Source organism: Amblyomma maculatum, chromosome 6, assembly GCF_055883805.1.
Source record: "Amblyomma maculatum isolate TAMU_Amacu chromosome 6, ASM5588380v1, whole genome shotgun sequence".
NCBI lineage: Eukaryota > Metazoa > Arthropoda > Arachnida > Ixodida > Ixodidae > Amblyomma > Amblyomma maculatum.
The window spans coordinates 115520385-115526871 of record NC_139349.1 but is presented as its reverse complement, the minus strand read 5'-3'; the positions used below and the strand labels follow the sequence as shown (position 1 = coordinate 115526871).

General features: G+C 43.4%; 1 long non-coding RNA gene across 1 annotated transcript in view; it reads left to right on the top strand.

The window, feature by feature from the left end:
- Nucleotides 1-2705: 2705 nt before the first annotated feature.
- LOC146186633 (uncharacterized) overlaps nt 2706-6487 on the top strand; it is a 97933-nt gene continuing 94151 nt past the window's right edge. The window contains exon 1 of the long non-coding RNA XR_014708145.1: nt 2706-2874. This is a non-coding gene — a long non-coding RNA (uncharacterized LOC146186633). The remainder of the gene's footprint in view (nt 2875-6487) is intronic.

Below are 6487 nucleotides of genomic sequence, written 5' to 3'. Positions count from 1 at the left end.
TGTCCTCGAAGTCTGAAAGTAGCTGCTGGAGGTCTTCCTTTTGTGGCTACGGAATTACCGACGGAACTGCCATGGTAGCAACAGAAAATGGTATCGAAACTCGCATAAAAGCCGGCGTGTCGACAATGAGCGAGGCTTTAATTTCTTGGCGTCCCCTGCGAACTGTGCGGCACTGCAAACATGTGACGTTGTGACGTTGCGAAAGCTCATGACGGCAGTGATGTCTCATTGGCGGGGAATTTGTTTTTTTTTTCTACTTTTGGACGAAAAACAAGGCCAAAGACGACGGAGCGAGAAGGTTGCTCGGATAAGGCGGAAAAATGGACACCGTAATTGCTCAGCCAAATTTAGTTGGCATAGATTTCTACTGTCAAGCTTTAGGTTACATGAAATGTTACGGCATCTCAGTCACCATATCCTAGCATCGTTCTCGCTCCATCGTCGTTAGCCTAGTCATTCGTGGAGCGTCATGCAAACGCACTCAGGAACTTAGTTCTTCCGTCACGTTTCTGAACCTAAAGCGCCTTGAAGTGACTTCGGCAGGCACATGGATTAGAATCACAGGGCTTGAAGGATTTTACTAAGGGTATAAATGAGTGAAATTGCGCAGCATCGAACGCAAGACTTTATGAAGTCACGACCACTTACATAGACGCGTCACGACAATGGAAATCTTGAAATCTAACAAGCCGACCATCTTTGATGGACTTCACGTATCCTCGTGATAACAAGATGACCTGAACGCATGTCTGCAAACGAGGCGCGGTGAGTTTATGGGTAAGAGATTTTGCGATATATAGCACAGAATATATCAGTGCCAAAGAACAAACAAAAACGAATGGCATAACTAGCGCTAGCATTAGAACACTTAGCTATAAGATCTCAGGTAAGAAATTCAACTGGGAACTGTTAATATTTAGGAGTTAATGCGTCTGCGAAGTGAAAATTACTCCTATAAAGCTAAAATGTCATCCTGTTCCCGATTGCAGTGGTTTACGCGCGCTTCATTGTTGGATGAGAGAAGAGAATGTAAGGCCACCATTTTACCACTTCAGCATTTAACATATCCATGAGAAAAATCCCACTGACAATACAAACCTCCCGGTGATAACATCTAAAGAAACATTCAGCGAACTTTGTTGTGGTAATACGAGCAGTAAGCAAAACACGCAGCAAAGGGAGCGGAAACTAAGGCTTTGCGCAATACGACACGCGTCTTGGGGCGTCAAAAACTCACCTTCACCGATCAATGAAAATAGTTGCAGCGAGACGCCATTAGTGCAGACGTATATCTGTACAAGCCGCCATTTTGCGACGTGCCTGGGAGCCCGGGCTGGCTGAGCCGCCGAGCGGTGACGCAGCATTGCCGCATCGTCAGAAAATGCGCGCATGCAACGGAAATATTTTTCTCACCGAACACGCATAGTCTTCGCTTTGCTGTGAAGCTCCACCACAACCAGCAGAACTCAATACTCATTGACAAAAATAATCCATTTGCATGCAGGCGCTTGCAAAAGGCAGCATGCAACGTTGAACCTTGGATCGGGGCCTATAACGCACCCACCCCGCGGGTAAAAATGCTTCTGTCTGAGCCTTACCTGAGCTTTGCGCAATTACACAGCGGATACTAAATGGCCGAGAGAGGTCGTTAAAAACAAGTTAAAATATCGTGATAAATATGGCATCTAAAACGTGGCTACTGAGATTATCCTATCTGCCTTGAAAGGGGGGTTTGCTTGTGGATGCCTTTCTGTCAAATATAAAGCTCAGGTTAAAACAGGTACAAAATAAAGTTGAAAGTTCCGCGCAATTGTATGTGTGTCCATTGTCCTTTTGACCTCATCTGCCAGCGCTACGATACCGTAAACAGATTGAAACGATTTGTTTCGAAAAACCTATTACGTCAGTGGAAACAAGTTTGCAGTGACTCTTATAGGCACTGACCACTTAGAGTTATCTAAACAAGGCTGAAATGACACCCTGATATTTCGTCTGCATATCAGTAATATGAAAATATGCATGCAATAAAATGTGTTTAGTCTACTCCACTCTTAGCACCGCGATTTGAGCATCTAATGAGTTAAAACCACCAAGCTTTGCCCATAGCTCGCTGCGCAAACCTATAATTGGAAAAACATTATTTGCCTTACGTAAAGTTGTATAGATGATGGGCCTGAAAACTTTTAGGCAATTGGAAATTTCTCCATATATGGCAGTATTGAAAGTAGTCTGGTTTTTCATCGCAGCAGTACTGCGGGCAGTCGACAATAACTGGAAATTCGAGAGAATATTGATCGCAGCAATTTCAGCAGATGATCACATTAGCTTGCTCGAAACGCAGCTCGGTATGATATACTGTCAGGTGTGCTTTCTCTGTTTGCCGTTTTGTTAGCCGGAAATTTTCCAGCCTATCTGTAAACGCTGACCTTTTAACACAAAGGAATGTTCCAGGCATTTCAATCAAGTTTTACAGAAGGCCTAAGTAATCATATCATGCACATTCTTCTTTGTAATAAGCACCTGCTGCTCTTGCTCATAGTATGACATACATCATTTAAGGACTAGAAGCTTTTTGTGCATATATTTGATCGGCGATCATTCATTCCGAACATCTTATTTTTGTTTTTGGTACATTGAAAAGTAATTCATGCATATTCGCCCACTGCTCCTCTATATGGGTTCGGGTGGTTGAATATCCGAAACAAAATGTAAATACAAGAACTCGAAAAGCAGTCTGGCGAATATGAAATTACATGCAGAACAAGGAGAGGACTTCATGACAGAAGTACTGACTATATCCCTCGCTACATAAGCCCTTCGGATGAGATGTCCACTGATCTGCGCCACTTTGTCACTACTACTCATCCTCTCTCAGTAAGCAATTTTCAGTTTCCTGTCTCTGACTCTTTCCGGGAAATAGGTGGAGAGAAAATTCGTAGAAAAATGTTCAAGTGTCAAACTTCCCTCTGAAAGCATGCTTGATTTGTAATGACATATCAAAGAACAGTAGCAACCTAAATCGGGGCACATGTCTTATTTCTTCCTTAAATAATTTACTAGCCCATATATCTTCGGACGTAAACTAGGCGCCGGGGTCACAGTAATGCGCGTTTAGCCTAAAGAAGGCAAAGAGGTGAAGTTATGCACGGCAAATCACTTGAAATGTATTGCCCGATACGCAACGGAAACAGCAGTCAAATAATATGAACATGACTTCTATTATCAGTGCTCAATAGTGTAAGACCTGATGTAATGCGATGTGTTATGAAGTATGTTCTAGAGGGAAGGTTATGTTTCATGAGGCTGACTTAAGTTTATTTGAGTTCACTCGTGTACAGGTGTGCGGTTCTAAAATAAAGCCAACCTGCTTTAAAAGAAATATTACTAAGTAGTTATGTTTTTGGTATTGACGTATAATGTGAATAAATTCATCACCTTTAACCCTCAAATCTGAGAGCTTTCTTATCTAATTATACTTTCAACGCGGATAGAATATTGATGACCTCACTCCTGTTAATATTCTACTGTGCGAAATGCGGCTGTATACTCCATGTAAAAATCATCTTGAGTGCCTCATAGATGACATTCACAATACAAATCAGGGAGACGCTTTAAGCTCCATCGTGAAGGGCTTGAAGCGAAAGTGCTTCGGACACGCGGACAATGCTTTTCACAATTTATTTTTATATTCTTTTTTGTTTTCCTTGTTCATATTATTTTATTGTTATTCACCGATAATGAGCATCAGGAAACATATCCTTTCTATTATGAGCAGTACCAAAACTGAACGCATTTTTCATTCTTTAATGATTGGCCCACTACGGTAGCGACTGATTTAGATGCCCAACTGCTGTGTCGGAGTACCCGGATTCGAACCAGGCTGCGTGGCGGCTGCGTTTCGTTGGAGGTGAAACGGAGAGGCATGCGTGTGCTGTGTGATGTCAGTACACGTTAAAAATACTTTAAAGATCCCAAGGTGGTTGAAATTACTTCGTAGCCCCTCATTACAGCTCCGCGTTGTCTCTTTCCACTTCCGCTCCAACCTTTCTTCCTCTCCTTACAGCGCGCTTCAGGTTTCGACAGAAAAACGTGGCAAATGATTGGCCCGCTACGGTAGCGACTGATTTAGATGCCCAACTACTGTGTCGGAGTACCCGGGTTCGAACCAGGCTGCGTGGCGGCTGCGTTTTGTTGGAGGTGAAACGGAGAGGCATGCGTGTGTTATTTTTATATTCTTATTTGTTTTCCTTGTTTATATTATTTTATTGTTATTCACCGATAATGAGCATCAGGAAACATATCCTTTCTATTGTGAGCAGTACCAAAACTGAACACATTTTTCATTCTTTAATGATTGGCCCACTACGGTAGCGACTGATTTACATGCCCAACTACTGTGTCGGAGTACCCGGGTTCGAACCAGGCTGCGGGGCGAATCAATTATTATTTGCGTCATTTAAAATTCAATTATCACTTACAAAGTTTAAATTGTTTTAAACAGCATTATCATGGCATAAGCTTTCGGACAGCTTTGACCGCATTTTCAGATTTTTTCTTCCTGAAATGTATATATTTGATTTGTGAAGTATACACTGACTTTTTATTTACCATCATAAATTATAGCCTTCTCATTGTGAGTATTTATACACCTTTTGACATTCCGCTGTTTTCGACCTTCCATTTTATAAATAATACAATTAGTAAATTATTCAATTACACGTTTTGAATTTTCTAATTGCCTTTATTAATCTGAGCTTTTTGACACATTCCTGCCTCGATGCTGTGCAGGCATACGCAGTGGTGCTACCTACACTGTAACGGAGACGGCAGAAGAAATACAATACGTTTCTCACTGGTCGGGTTTGGCGTGTAAGGAGAGTGAAGGAGCCGTCCAAAAGGCTGTGTTTGAATATGCTCCAAGCTGGAAACAGTGCATTGGCCGTTGCTAGAGGGCTTCCTACAAATGAAAATGATTCGACCGATTCGCACAAAAATTACTCTCTCGACTTCCTGCTAACAATATTGCTTTCAACACCGTTTTTCTGTAAGCGAATCACAAAAATCGGCCGTATCAGGCCCCTGCCTGCTGCGACCCATTCACCCAAAGTTTTGACGTCCATGAAACAATTTTTATTGGCTAGTAGCAAATTAGGCGTGTTTTGGTGGGTTTTTGTGACAACAGTTTGTCAAAGCAGAGGCTTTTTAAAAAGCAGACTTCCTTGTGGAAGGTCTAAAGCGCATTTTGCTCGATCCAGAAAACAGAAATTTCAAAGTTAAGCTGGTCTGGCTCCCACATCATATGGGGCACACAGATTGTAGAGGATTTTAATCTTTTTGGAACTGTTCATACTCTTGAGCCCGAAAAGTCGCGATGTCTTCGGATCGAGGTCATGGCAAGGGCAGAGAAATCACTCAAGCTCAAATCGAGTCTCCGCAAGTACAGTCCCTCAAGTCTTAACATCTCTGGAGTACTGGCGTTAGTTCTAATCCCAGAGAGGCATCCGCTGTGTCTTTGGTGGAGCCGGGTTAGATCCGTTCAGTGGCAGTGCCGACGCTTTGCATATACAGTGATCTGCGTACTGAGCTCAGCTAACCTGGCGCTCCTAGGCCAAGGGACTCTTGATGATGAAGGGGCGCCCGAAGATATTATGGACGTGACAGATGTTGTGGACGCTACTGGTGAGGTGAGCCATGAGCCCCCGGCAGACAGAGGAACGTAGTACTCTCTGTCGAACAGCAATCGCCAACCTTACACGGCTGACCTCTTAGCTTCAGTGTTTACAGAGCCAGATACACTGTATCCATCGCTGGGTGAGCTTGGAGATCACAGTCAAGTGTCTGCAGCACCAGAAACCTCAGATGAAGAGCTGGACACACATTTGTAAACACAGAAAAAAAAAGCCACCAGCTCTCTCAGTGATGACCCTTCGTCGTTAAATGCAGCACTGTAACAAATGCATGTCATCCACTTGTGTAATCAATGCTTTCTCGGGTGTCGAGGTGGCTATTATCGACGTGGCCGCTCGGCGTCCTGGGCTGACGTCTTCGCAGTATCAGAAGTGGTAGATACCACGAACAAGAGTGCACCTTCGGAACATCCTGCAGATGAGGAGGTGTGTCTTGGTGGTGATGAGAAGGAAATATCTGTCGAGTTGGCTACAAGGAGTGTAAATTCGAAAAGGAAGGCGCTGTCTGTCCTAGAGCCCAGTGATTTGCTTGCGGACACGCCATTCCAGGGGACTACATTTAATAAAGAAGCACTGAAAATGTCTAGGCGCAGTATTTCAAGCCGCTACCCTCAAGGTTTGGACATGCGCAATTGTCGAAGGCAAACTCAGTTATGGCATCTTCTAAAGAAATGGGTGTGAGCGTGGAAGTCATCTGGAAAACAAATCTGTCTTTTTACAAGGATATAGAAGCAGCTCTGGAGCCACTTTGGCGAAAATACAATGGTATCGAGCGCCTCTCGGGAGGCTTACACGGAGTG